At 39.4% G+C, this 14,966-nt stretch overlaps 1 protein-coding gene across 1 annotated transcript in view; it reads left to right on the forward strand.

Annotated features, from left to right (window-relative positions):
- The window catches only part of b4galnt4 (beta-1,4-N-acetyl-galactosaminyltransferase 4), a 219,527-nt gene that overhangs the window by 55,673 nt on the left and 148,888 nt on the right, over positions 1-14,966 (forward strand). The gene's annotated exons all lie outside the window — the stretch shown is intronic.

The following is a 14,966-nucleotide window of genomic DNA, read 5'->3' on the forward strand; positions in this document are numbered from 1 at the left end:
GTATCTTGGATAATAAGGAGAGATTAAGGAAAAGCCTATTAAACATCAAATTAGATTATGATTTTACAAATTAAGCACCAAAACATCATGTTTTACAACGAATTTGACAGAAAAAGCAGTTCAATACGCAGTAATGTTATGTTGTAATTACTGTATTTACGAATTTAGCACCAAAATATCACGATATATTGAAAACATTTAGTACAAAAATGGCTTGGATAATCCAGAAACTTGGATAAGCGAGGCTTGGATTAGTGAGACTCTACTGTATTAAATTAGATGGATTTGCTCTGTTTTGATATTGCGTGCCTTCAAGCTGTTTCTGACTTTTGGCAACCCTAAGGGAAATCTGTCATTGGGTTTCCTTGCAAGAGTCATTCAGAGAGAAGTTGCCATACCATTCCTCTAAACTGAGAGAGTTTGACTTGTTCAAGGTCACCCAATGGGTTTTCCTGGCTGAGTGGAGATTCAAACACTCAGACCATGATTCCACATGGATACATTGGCCTATGTACTGCAAGAAATGTGTTGATTCCTTTATGACAGCCTTCCCCAAGCTGATGCCTAGCTCATTTTTGGATGACAGGTTCTATCACCCTCAGTATGGCCAACTACAGTATGTCCAATCAGGGCCGTAGCCAGAAAAAAATTTCGGGAGGGGTTTTGAAAATTTCGGCGGGGGGGGGGTTTGAACCCCTAGCACATACCCCTCCCCGCTACAAACCTGTCAATATCTGCTTGAGATAGTGCCTGGAGGGACTCTTAATGTTTTGCATCTCATAGACTTAGCATGGGGATTTGGTTAACCAGTTAAAATTCATGAGTAAACGAGATTTTTTTTATAACTTGAAAAAAAATTTTTTGGGGGGGGAGGGGGGTTGAACCCCTAAACCCCCACCCCCCTCGCTACAGGCCTGTGTCCAATGCATCTGGACAACGCCATCTGAGAATGCCATTAGGTCTTGAAATGCTAGTCTTTAAAGTAATTGCCTCTTGGGTTTTTTTGTGTCAGAAGTGACTTGAGAAACTGCAAGTCACTTCTGGTGTGAGAGAATTGGCTGTCTTCAAGTACATTGCCCAGGGGTTAATGTTTTTACCATCCTTCTGGGAGGCTTCTCTCATGTCCCCACATGGAGCTGGAACTGACAGAGGGAGCTCATCCACGCTCTCCTCAGGTTGCATTCGAACCAGCAGCCTTCAGGTCAGCAATCCAATCTTCAAGTCAGCAGTCTGCCATCACAATGGTTTAGCACATTGTGCCACTGGGGTCTCCATCATTGTTTTGATATTATTGAAAAAGCTGGGGCCTTCCTCACCCCTGACCAGTCCCAGGACAGCCTTGGGGGTGGAATAGGGATGGAGTGAGAGTCACTCCTCTTACTCTTAGTATGGCCTGATTTTTCTTTATGTCAGTTTGAGCTTGCCGTTTGCTACTTTCTCAAGCAAGGAATCCCATAATAGAGCCACTCGGAGATCACTAATGAGTTTAATTTTATGGCCGTTCGTTGGCCTGTTGCTCACTGTTTGATTGCCCTGTTTTATTGCTCTAATTATATTGTTAATCGAGTTTATTACTTGTTTCTCTCTCTCTCTCTCTCTCTCCCCCCCCCCCCCCTTTTTGGATTAAATGTAGATTTATGTCCCCTTGTCACCCACCCTACGGTGCTTCTTTCACTCTTCCTATTTTGCTGGCTCTGAAACCAGGACTTTGTGGGTTGCCAAATTAATGTTTCAAAAATAAGAGTATATTCAAAATGAGAGACATCTCGCCAAACTTTGAGGGATTGGTAGAAAAGAGAATCAGAGGGTTCCAAATAAATTGGAGGATTTATTGTCTCCATATTGCAAAGGACATAAATACACAGCAAAATCCCTTGTCTGTAGGTTCCTAAAGGCAACTGTAGACCGGGGGAAATGTGGTGCACCCAGGAGCCACATTTTTGGCCTTGGAACCATCCAGGAGCTGTACATACTGCTAACCCCCCCCCCCCATGCAGCCCCCCCCCACACACACAAAATGATGGGTTTGAAAAACTAGATTTTAAAGCCATCCTAAACAGTTTAAATGGTGACTTGTTTCTTCTGAAAATTTCTGGGAGCAACATTCATCCTCCCCTTTTTTGGCGTAGAACAGTCTGGAGAGTCTGAAAATATCAAAGATTATAAGCTGAAACAGATTTATTGAAGGAAACCAAGGATAATAAGAGGTGTGAAAAACAAAACATATCCGGAAGGGTTGATGAAGCTGGACATGCCCAGCTTGGTGAAGAGAAGACTGAGGGGTGACATAATTGCACTCTTTAAATACCTTACTCACTGTCACTTGGAGGAAGAGGCAGGCCTCTTCTCTGCTTCTTCAGAGAGTAGGACCAGATCTAATGGTTTGAAATTACAGAACAGTAGAATTCGATTGAACATTAGAAGCATCTTTTTTGACTGTGAGAGTGATTCAATAATAGAACCAATTGCCTAAAGAGGAATTGGAAAGTCTCTTTCTCTGGATGTTTTTTTTAAAAAAGGCTGGTCATTGTAAAGATGGTCTAGGTCAGTGGTTCCCAACCTGTTTTTTGACCAGGGACCACTTTGACCAGGGACCACTCTCCAACATTAGTACCAAAAGGGTTACAAATCAATTTTTGGTCAATTTTAGATTTTGTTTGGTTATTTGAGGTGCTGATTCAGAAAACTGCACTGGATAGATCACATCAGCTCTAGTTTCTGATACAGAACATATGCCATCCAGTAGTCGCCATCTGCTTTCCCACAGAAAACCATATTTAATAATCTAGAGCTGATGTGGTCAGCAGAAAGGAGTGGAAATAAAATAAAACAAAGAGGAAGGAGGTTTGCAGACTGGATTTTCGTTCTCATGGCCCACTGCTGGACCGTGGCCCACAGGTTGGGAACCACTGGTCTAGGTGAAGGTCCAGCACTAAGCAGTGTTCAAAATTCAAATGTAGTTAGCACTCAGTTAACACGGCAGCAAGGATAGAAGAGGAATCTTGCCTTTCCATGTGGGCAAAGCAAACTGTTGCATTTACCTGTAGTTTGTATGTTCCTCCTCATTAATACTTTTTGCCATGTTGCCTACACTCTGATGTTGTTTGACAACATGTGCCTTGGTTTTAATCTGTGAAGTGTTGGGGGAAGATATGGGGCTACATCTGGCTCCAATGTCATTCTTTGCCCATCCATGCCATATGCTAAGAGGCTTCCTGTTATACTGTGTCAGTTTTTAATTAGCCTGGCCCTGTTTTTTTCTGTGCTCATGCTCAAGAGCTATGTGGTCGGCAGGACTTCTGCATTAAGACTAGTGGTAGATTTGCTTGCATTAATAATAGAAATTTGAGTTTCAGATGTTGGAAATTCCAATTTTTGAGGATTTCAGATGAAGGGAAAGATATTCAACATTATTTCCTCTATGGATAGTTATGTCTCAGTTTATAGTTGTAGGTAGTGATAAATAAGCAAAGAATCTCTTTTCCTTTTGTTTCACTTTTTCAACATTAGATTAAATACCTTTTGGAAAAAATGTAAAGTCACTGGGAAAATTCACATATATTGTTATGTGTATATTTCTAAATGCACACATTTTTCCTACATAGAAGTAATTCCTACATACTTTTCCATTTTTGACATAGATTTGCATTTGTGAACTGCATCCTATAGTTTGGAATAGTGTAAATATTGTCATATCACTGTGTTCAAATTCACGTATGGAACAAAAACTGCTAACTTTGCCTGCTGCAGCCTGCTATATACCAACAATAAGTTCAGCCTTGAGGTTTCCTGAATGGTTATGATGTCTAGCATGGTGGTTTCTCACTATACAATAACCACACTAGATTATCTTCCGGTAGCGAATAATAGTATACTTCCCATAAATGGTCTAACAGTGAGAGGACAGTGGTCGGGGAACCACGGCCCCTTATATTTAAAACTGGGATTTGACATCCAAAAATTAGAAAGAAAATGGAGATTTAACCCATTAGTTACTCTAAGAGATGATGATGGACTAAGGGGAAAAATTAACCATTACTTTAGATTAAACAGAACGCCAAAATTAAAGGAAAGTATGTTTAGCCTGCAGAAGAGAAGGCTGAGAGGAGACATGATAGCCATGTACAAATATGTGAGGGGAAGTCATAGGGAGGAGGGAGCAAGCTTGTTTTCTGCTGCCCTGCAGACTAGGACATGGAACAATGGCTTCAAACTACAGGAAAGGAGATTCCACCTAAACATCAGGAGGAACTTCCTCACTGTGAGAGCTGTTTGGCACTAGAACTATCTCCCCCGAACAGTGGTGGAGGCTCCTTCTTTGGAGGCTTTTAAGCAGAGGCTGGATGGCCACCTGTCGGGGGTGCTTTGAATGAGATTTTCCTGCTTCTTGCAGGGGGTTGGACTGGATGGCCCATGAGGTCTCTTCCTACTCTACGATTCTATGATTCTATGATTCTAAGAATAATAGAAAACACAAGGAATTGAATCAGACTATCCTTATGATTAAACAAATTGAATGAATGATAAAGAAAATGTACAACTCTTCCAGGAGGAAGGGGGTGAAAGGGAGAGGGAGGGGAAAAACAGTGGAAAAGGGATGGATATAAATAGGAGAATATAGATGTAGAGAATAGGTGTAGAGAATAGGTGACATTGGAAGGGGGTGAATATGTATGGTATGTAGATGTATACTTTGCCTTTTTTGTTTTCTAAACATCCTTGTGAAGAAATGTGGATATGTTATATTCTACTTGTATGGTCCAAATAAAAAATGTTTTAAGATACTTTTCCATTTTCGGCATACATTTTTATTTGTAAACTGCATTGCATAGTTGGGAGAAGTGTAAATATTGTCATATCACTGTATTCCAGTTCCTGTATGGAATCAAAAACTTTTAACTTTGCCTGCTGCAGCTTGCTACATACCAACAATAAGTTCAGGCGCAAATTTTCCTGAATAGTTACGATGTCTAGCATGGTGGTGTCTCACTACGGTATATGTAGCTTCCATTTCTCTCTGTGTGTTTGCATGTTGTGTTTGAAAAATCTTCATATTGGCAGAGGTTGCCTTGTCATGATGAAGCAAAATATAGTATAGTCTGACCTCCACATTCAGTACTCGTTCATTTGACTGTTTGCGAGTTAGCTGATCCACCCCCACCCCCCCACCCCAAGTTTGCTGGTTAGCCTGCTTTGTGGGGTGGTTGGCAAGCCCCTTTCTTCATTTGTTACTTCCATTGCTTTGGGGATATATTTCCAAGGAAGGACCTTGCATAATGACTTTTGGGTATTCCTTGCTTAAGAAAACTCTGTTTTGGGGAAACTTGCAGGTAGCATTTTTGCAATTCTAGAATTCTATTCTATATTTGGTGTACAAACTTATACAGAAGATCTACTTGGTCAGTGTTGGAGATTAGTGCAATTGCTGATTTTTAAAGTTTGTGCAAAGGAATGATTTGTTAAACGTTGCATATAAATAAGAATTCGTTCAATTACCTTCTTTCAACTGTTGCAGCAATAAAGAGGAGAAGGTGCAAGTGCTGAAATGTTTTTTCCATTTATTTCTATTAATCTGTTGACGATATGGAAATTGCTTAACCAAATGTTAAAGATACAGTGTTGTCCCATATGTAGCAATTTTAATAACAGCTAAAAAGTCAAAGGAACAGATCTTTTAAAAGGTGTGTTATAATGTATGGATGAAGTTTAAAAAGGGAGTAGCATCAAACGGGCGTATTTCAACATTCCTTTTCTGCACAGATTTGACCTGGATCAACCTGCATTACAACTTTCATTAATATAACAAGATCTTGAGAAACTTTTTTAGACTATAGCTCCTGGAAATCCTCAGCCAGCATGACTCCTTTTGTAGTCCGGAAAGATAACATTTTGTAGCTCTGATATAGTGTGAAGATTGCCCAGCAATACCACCAAATGGGGTTTTAGACAAGCCTTTTGCCTTCTGAGTTACTGCTTCAATTATGGCTTTCCAGCCGCCTCCTGCATCTGTGTGCATCTGAAAGAAGGAGGAAATCGAGAGAGAGAGAGAGAGAGAGAGAGAGAGAGAGAGAGAGAGAGAGAGAGAGAGAGAGAGAGAGAGATGGAGGAGAGGGGGAGGAGGGAGGGAGGGGGGAGAAAGAGAGAGGAGATTTGGCTTCCTGATGAATCAAAATCTCTGTCCGAATTTTTATTTGTGCAGAGCTCAGCTTGCAGTGACTTCCTTTCCCACTTGCAGAGAGATGTCTTTTGCCAATTCTGTCAAACAACTGTAATGTTTTGCTCCCTCTGTCTTCATGGACAGAGGAGGACTTGGGCTTTTTCTCCTCTCCTTCCCCAGAGCAAGGGACTGGCACAGCAGAGGACAAAGGAGAGCCTTCTTTCTCAGGGGGATGAACGAGATGCTAGTATTCTTCCAAAGGTCAATTCCTGCCCCCTCCCCTTGCCTCTTTACACATCTTGCTCTTTCTCTCACGTCTGTATGCATAGCGCCAGCTGGCTCCTTGCCTCAACTTCATTCTCCCTGGGTATTCATGGCTTAAATTAACACCAAGCTTCAAAGATTTTCCCTCCTTGGGGTCAGCAGTGACTTAGGCTGAGGGCATTGCTGCCTTTAGGTAGGTCGCTTCTTTTTGCTCCAATGATGGAAATCATGATTTTTGGTTTGGGGAGGGGAGACACAAACATAGGCAGCTGTGTGCACTTATCACACTTATCTTCCTTTTCCAAAATAGTTTACAGTCTGACATATTTTCTACTAGGGTGGGAGAAACAAATCTTGTAAAAGTCTTTACCAGGAAGCAATTCTTTCTTGAGGGAAAGACAACCAGACTAGCAGGTCGGTGACTTCCAGTCATAGTTTTCAGCCATTCTCATGCCAGAGATTATGGTTGGATTTAGAAAGACACCTCTCTGGACTTTTTTTGTAGGCTTATACAAAAAGGCACACCTTACTCATGTGTTTTCGAAGAAACCTTTGGCAGATGTAGTTATTCTATGCAGGTGTGAAGATCATGTATCCCCTTGGACTGCAAAGCATATTTATTTCCCACCTTTCTTCCAAAAGGGTCTAAAGCTTACAACATGAGTTTAAATCAGTACAACTAAAACAATATAAAGTACAAACATTTTAAAAGGCATTCAACAATCAATTGAATTAAAAGTGCTTTTAACATGAAAACAAATAAAAACATGTGAAATAAGTTTTTTTAAAAGCAAACCAATTGCCTACTCCATTAGTCTGCTTGGTTAAGACAAAAGTCCTGTTCAAACAGGATGGTCTACTCCTGCTGAAAAGACAGTAGAACAGGGGCAGACTGAACTTCTCTCATAACCTAGAAGCAGCTAATGAGAAGACTTTCCCCTTAGACACATTTTAGTGGTCCCTTTAGGTTGGTTTCTAAAAGTTTCATACCATATGTAGACCATCCCTTATCTAGAATTCCAAAATCCAGAATACTCCAAAATCTGGAATCCAAAATCTGAAATTGTCCACCTAATTGGCTCAGAGTGACATTTTTGCTTTCTGATGCGTTAATGTACACATTTTCATGCACAAAATTATTAAAATATGGTGCATACAATTACCAACAGGTGATATGTATAAGTCTAAACACATACATGAATATATGACTCGGGTCCCATCTCCCAGATCCCTCATTGTGTACTCCTGAACTTCTGCAGGTACTCCAGAATCACAAAAACTCTGAAATGCAAAATGCTTCTGGTCCAAAGCATTTCGAATAAGGGATACTCCATCTGTATTGTCAATCCTAAAGATTAAAAAAAAACAAATATGCAAAAAGCATCAGAAAAGTAGGAAATAACATTACAAAAGCAGCACACTGCAGCAAAACGCTGCAACCTTAGGGATATGCAATAGGTTATGTAACAAATCATTTTTAAAAAGCAACTTTCCAAGATTAATATGCCCTGGTGATGTTCTCTCCCTTTCTAGTTTTGCTGTTGCGCTAATAACTCTATTGTATATCTTCAGTGTTGGGAGTCACATGCTTAGTGACAGAGTTGTAGTCTGATCTCAGGGACTGAGGGAGCAGCAGCAGCAACAGCCAGTGTGCTGTGTCTGATAAGCCACTCCGAGGGTGAAGTGCTCAAGCAGGCAGTAAGAGGGTGGTAATCATTCAGGCAATATATATTTCTTTCTAGGAGGAGGAGGAGGAAGCAAAGCCTCCTGTGTGACCTGAGAAAGACTATAAGCTTTAATTTCCTGATGGAAAATGAGGGGAGCATTACAAAGGGATATGATAGATGTAACATACCTACAGTGCTAGAGCTGGTTTGTGACCCTGGCAACTTATACTCTGGATGAGTTTCTTTGTCACCCTGGATGCAGAAGGGAAGATCAGTTTCATAAGGTTTTTTTAGCAGAAGCATTTGATGTTGCATGCAATTTATGATTCTGAAAATTTACTTCTCTACCCCATGGGATGTCTGTCTGTCTTTACAGTTTTTAAAGCAAAAAAAAAGCACGGAGTAACAGTCATTAGTGGAAGCATAGTGGGTGTGTGAGTGGATAATTTTCCCTAGGTATTTATATCAGTTATAGGGCAATAAAATGTTTTCAAAGAAAATTTAACAATATCACAAACATCAAATGCAAAATTCTCCCGAATAGTAAAAGTCTGAAAATTTCCTATTGTTCACATTATGATTCCAATCTCCCATTTTGGCCTCAATCAAAGTTGAAATTTTTCACAATCAGTTAACTGTTCAATGGTTTGCTTGATGTTTAGATTGCAAGAATCACTTTGAAATTACTGTCTATACATAAAAATTAGGATATGCACTTTTATGCACTCAGTCATCTCTTGATCTCTGTTTTGATCATGCATTTATGTGTGTATGTAAATAACCATCCTATATTTATGTAATATATTGTCACTTTTCTCTCTCTCTCTCTCTCTCTTTTTTAAAAAGACTCATATTTCACATATATTTTGAAGCAAAATACTAGATATTTTGGGCATTAGTTCGGGCACTGTGTGGATCACATGACCAAATCCGATGGGGATCACTCCGCGGTCCATATGGGCGGCTGCTACTGCCATCCCCCTTTTACTGTACATCAGCACAGGGGAAAAGGGGCTGATTTGGTCGACGTCACTACCATTATGATGGTCCTATCCTTCTCCCTGGTCACTTGGGCACCTCTGTTGATGTCAGCATGGGAGCCTGCAAGAGCCGGAAGCTTTCCTGGAGCTATGGCCATCTGGCAACAAGAACAGTGATGATAAGGTAACAGTCCAGAAGGGCTGGAATGATTTTGGCCTGGCTGGACCACGTAGATTCTGCCCCACAGGCAGTTGAAAATGGATTTTGAGGCCAGTTTGGAGCATTATTGCTCTGAACTGGCCACAGTTTAAACTGGCCAGTGTAGATAAATCCATAAACAATTGAAAGTCAAGAATGCGCATATTTATGCTTAATATCATCATAAATCATTGTTGTAAAATCATTATATGCTCAGAAATCAAGACAAAAAGTAATGTTCTCCTTGATAATTCTTAGTAAGAGATATACCGATTGCTAAGCTATACCTAACTTCTGGAGTCTGATGTTTGCAGAGGCAGAATGATTTATCAGAGATGCACTGTTGACTAGATGGATAATCTTCCAAAACTGGACTTCTGAAAACACCACTCTAGTGTGAGTGCTTCGATTCAAGGCCTTGTAACATTAGTTTCACATAAAACTACTGTAGATGCAGCTACAACATGAGATATTTCAAACAATTTGACATGGTTTTCTTAAACGATGAGTGGAATAATGATGTGTATTTTATCGCTATTCAGATATGCAGCAGTATACCAAAATGTAATATTTTTTCTCTTTGCTTCTTCTTCCCCCACAATAGGGCTTAACAAATAAAATTTATCAATTAATACTTGCAAATGAGAAATTGAGACAATGTATTGTGAGAGGATGAAGGGCAGTCAAAAATGGTGTTTTGAAAACAAAATATTTTAAAATAAATTTTGAAAGGTACAAATGAATTATAATAATGTATCACATTATAATACAATTATTGAAACACCACCAAATGAAAAATAATGTTTTAAAAAACCATAAATAAAAAGTATAGTCCTCACTCCTTCCACATTTTGTTACCTGCCTCTCCTCACTTCTTAAGTTTGGGGTACAACACAGTCAGAACACCCAGATAAAATACAATACCATAAAATACATATATTAAAATACACAGTAAAAAGATTAAAACACAATGCTAATAGAATGTAAATTTAAAATTCACAGTTTAAAATTGACTGCATAAGCCTGCCAGAGTTCGGGAACAGCTAAAACCTTCAAAGATGCCAGGGAATTAACCCGGTATTTTTTGCATACAGATGATATGTCTGTAATGAACAATGGATTTGGGGGATCTTTTCAGAATTAAAATGCAGTTGGCAGTTGTATTGTGGGGAATGCATTTGTGAACTAAAAATAATGTCTTTGAGAAAGATACAGCAGGCAGCAGAAATTGACTATAGAGTCACTCTGAAAACCTAGAGAGATGTTCTCTCAGTTAAAAAATATACACTAACATTTTTAAAATTCAGGTTTTCACTTTCATGGGGCTTTTGTGCTCTTTGCCTCAGCAAATGTGGAGAGCTGAATGCATCTCTCTCTCTCTGTATAGCAAGATCAAGAGACACATCTTCACTTATTAGTTAAAGACTGGTTGATGTTAGTTTGGTTTTGATCAGTTTCAGCCCTCTTTTGAAAATGCCACCATACTACATGTAATATCATTCAGATATTGCATCTTATTTTCCTTGAAATCTGGTTCCTCATGTAATTATTGTGTCCGATGCCTAGTCTTTGGGAATGTTTAAACATAAGCTTCCTGTGAATAGGAAACACTTTACAGATCTCCTCCATAACCAGATACATTATTTTTGTATCCTTTGCAGAAGTGAGAATTTTACTGAAATGGCCAATGTGTAAATTGTTGAGGAAGCTTTGCTGGAACATCTAATTAATATGCGTGCACCAATGCATTACTAAAGCCTAATCTCGTTCCTCACACTTCTCGAATCGTGCTTGGACCTAACCACAGCTGATTCTCAGTTATTGCATCTCTAATTCCTGTGTCTCTTTTTGAGTCACTTCAAAAATGACTCACAAATTTTCATATGAGTCATCATTATCTTAATCTGTGCTGAGGTTGTTCCATTCATTGCTCGTATAAAATGTCTGCTAATGTTATAAAGCAATGCTTCTGAAAGTGGTGGTGCCTGGCCTGGCGCCAGTCCCTGAACCATTGACTGCCATGCACTGGCAAGTTTCCAAGAAACAGTTTTAGCCAATAATCACAAATATGGTTCCTGTCCCTGGCACGTTAAAGAAAAAACAACTACTGGTCCCCTATATTACATAGCTTGAGAAGCATGAATAAATAATATCTTGTGTGATTTGGGCACCATCCAGTTAGGGAATTGGGGGGAGATGAAGTGGTGCAATCACTTGTCAGTGGAAAGCTGGAGAAGGGAAGATCCAAATATTTTGGAGTAGAAGTTCTTTTATTCTATTGTTACGACTGAAAATAGTAAAAATTGATTTTTTTGAAGATCAGTAAAACTTGTAACGATAAACATGGTATGAATCATATAAACATCTATTTTTAGAATAAGTGTGTTGATTTGTATTCTGGAAATACTCATAATAATGACAAAGGCTACAAAGAAACATGAAAAATGTCTTTTTCACTGGTAATAGTGGTGGAAACTTTGGATGCCTATACAGTGCCTCTTGCATTTCAGTACACAGTTGTAAAATAAGATTTATAGATACAAATAAATATATACAGTCTTCAGCACTTTCTTCACTGCATAAATAAATACATTTTCCAGGAAAATAGAGATTTGCATGAATGAGAGTTACAGATCTGAATTCTGCTCCAGATTTTGCATTAAAAAGGTCATTACATCTTTATTCTTAAAACAAAGATAAAATAGTCGGGCCTTGTGACTATAGTCCATAGAATGATGTGAGTATCTGGAACGTGCCAAAATGCAGAAGGCTGTTGTGTTGGCATTTACCTCTATTGCCTGGTTTCAAATTGGAACAGGGACCTTTTCCTGCAAATGTCCATACTATGTACAGTGTCCCCTCACTACTTTGCGGTTTGCTTTTTGCAAACTCGTTGTTTCGCAGTTTTATAAAATAAACACTAAAATAATATTATAAATAATAAAAAATTATGATGTACAGTGACGGTGGTCTCAGTTGGGTGCAGGCGGCGGGGCGGAAAAGGAGCCCAAATGGCAGTGGGAAGAGCATGTTCCCCTGCCTCTTTCTCCCCTCCCTCCCTCTCTCCCTCCCTCTTTCTACTTCCTTCCTAAGGAGAAGCCTAGCGTCCCTACTTTGTGGATTTTCACTTATCACGGGTGGTCCTAGAACATAACCCCCATAATAAGTGAGGGAACATTGTACATGGATGTAAAGGCATGTGGTAAAAAAGCAGTCCTATCTTGGGGGTGAGAGCAGACCTTGGAGAAATTACTTTTTTAACTACAGTTTTCAAACTCTCCCTGCTAAGGTGGATTGCTAGTCATGATGCCTAGAAGATTCTGGGAGTGCTGGTATAAAAGTATAAAATTTTCAAGCTTTGGGTGAGACCAGCACATTGACCCATTTTTTGTATAGATATCTTTGGTGTGAAGGGAGCTATTTTCTCTGTAGACATGTATCGTAAATAATTTGCCCAAAGTGGCTTAGTAACTATACAATTTTAGAACATATGAACAGATTGCCTCTACTGGGAATTCACTGGGGAACTTCTGGCTCTTAAGCTCTAAAGAAGCTCTGAGTTCGCTGGAACATACTTCAGAAATCATTACAGTAAAAGTAAAGCAATACCTGTACACCAGTGATCCAGTTTAGATGTAATGTTCCTCATTAATGAGTCACTGTTCATTAATTTGAGAACAAGCATTGAGGCAGAACACTGCCCCTCAATTTTCACATTGCATAGTGTTTTCAGCATGTTAATATGCCTTCCTTAAAACACAGTTGCAAATTGAAAGGAAATTGCTCAGAATCTTAAACCAAGATCGAACCATGGTTTGGGATGTAAAAAGGAATGGTCATTTCAGTTTCTTAACTGTGCTGGTATGATTCTTCCTTCCTTGATGGAATGGAGATATCTGGTGAAGGCAGCTTCAAACTAATCTATAAAATATTATGGGTAATGAGGAGGTTAGTGAGGTTGGATTGTTTTTTTAGCATCTTTGTATATTCTGGATCTAAATGCCACTTGGTGTTGTCCCAAAAGATGTAAGTTAACAAGAGACGCAGACAGTTTTGTCACCTCTTTTGTAAATCTCTAAAAGGGTCCAGTGAAAGAGCAGCTATTCTGTCAGGCAAAGTTCTTCATTCTGCCCCTTTCTCCTTCTTATGCCAGGAGTTGACAGCTTAATGGCTTGCTTCCTGAGGCCCATCCTGGTTGAGCTTGGATAATTACAGTCTAATGACAGCACTGGTTGTGATTGTGGAGGGAAACAGTCTTTAGATACACCATAGGTATTCTGCCCTCTCCAATGGATTGTTTAGGGGCGGATTTCAGGTTATCAATTGATGTAATGTCTAGGAGCAGTAAAACATATGGCAACTGGGGTCCTGATGTTTATGTCCCATTTCCTGGTTGTCCTGACAGCTTGCAGTCAGAGTGGGACTAAATCAATCTCTCTCTCTGTCACACACACACACACACACACACACACACACTTGTTGGACTTCCCAGACTGGTTGTGGTTACATGAGGATGGGGAGAGTATAGATGCCAGTTTACCATGATCAACACATAAGTTCAGATTGAGAAATGAATCATTTGTCCAGTGGCAATCTGGGTCTAAGAAGAATAGTTGCCAGGAGATTAAGGGGGCCCATCTGCAACTATAAGGCTATCATTTATTTTTTGTAAGAAATACATGAAATTTTTTAAAAGTACACATGTGAAAAAAGGGTACAGGCAGTTTCTGGGTTGAACAAGATAGGTTCTGTAGGCTTGTTCTTAAGTTGAATTTGTGTGTAAGTCAGAACAGGTACATTTTAAAGTGTAACTCTAGCCAAAAAGATTTTTTTAAAAAAGTTTTGTATAGCATGGGGAAGGGATAACACCACTGTAACATTGGTTTTGCTCTCTGTGCCCCTATTCAGAAGATTTACCCTCACTTTCTGTCCCTGTGACAATTGGATTTTGAAAATTTTGAGTGGTTGTAGAAACCAGAATAAGTAATAAAGCTTCAGTGGAGATACCTTTTCCCCATGATAACTCTTCTTGGAGTGAATTTCCCTTCCTAGGGGTAGGTTTCCTCTCACTTCCTGTTGTCTCACCCCCTTTGTATGTAATGTATGTAAGTAAGTCAGATGTTTGTAACTGTGGAACTGCCCATGCAATTAAAATTATTTTTAAAATAGTAATACAACATACATCTTAGTAATATACAGCAATAATATTGGAACTTTGATTATATTTTCAAGCTATGAAAAGGTCATTAACATTTTAAACATATTGCCTAATGTTTAAAAGGGAGCAGGGCACTTGCCATTGGGGAAACTGACACCCTGGCCAGTCCGCAGTTTGCCCATAGTTTGGGTAGACTCAAGCTGTGGCTCAAGTCTTCTTTTGTCACATAGAATAGTTGGTGGCAAAATGTCCATTTAGTTTTTCCTTTTTAACAAGCATTTATCTGGGCAGCATTACCGTCTTGTGCCCTGAATAATACTGGTGGGACTAGAAACAATGTCAATATTGCCTGGTTTCTCACTGGTCTGATTCCTTCCACCATCATGGCATGGGTCTGTATGGTAGAGCTCTTTCTATTTTACCATTGTTTGCAGCTGTTATTTGTTGTCTTGTCTGCTTTGATTTATGGTAACTCTATGAATGGGAGACCCAGTTATCAGGCGTTGCTCAGGCATTGCACTCAGAGCCGAGGCTTCCTTTA

Source organism: Anolis carolinensis, chromosome 1 (assembly GCF_035594765.1).
Source record: "Anolis carolinensis isolate JA03-04 chromosome 1, rAnoCar3.1.pri, whole genome shotgun sequence".
Taxonomy (NCBI): domain Eukaryota; kingdom Metazoa; phylum Chordata; class Lepidosauria; order Squamata; family Dactyloidae; genus Anolis; species Anolis carolinensis.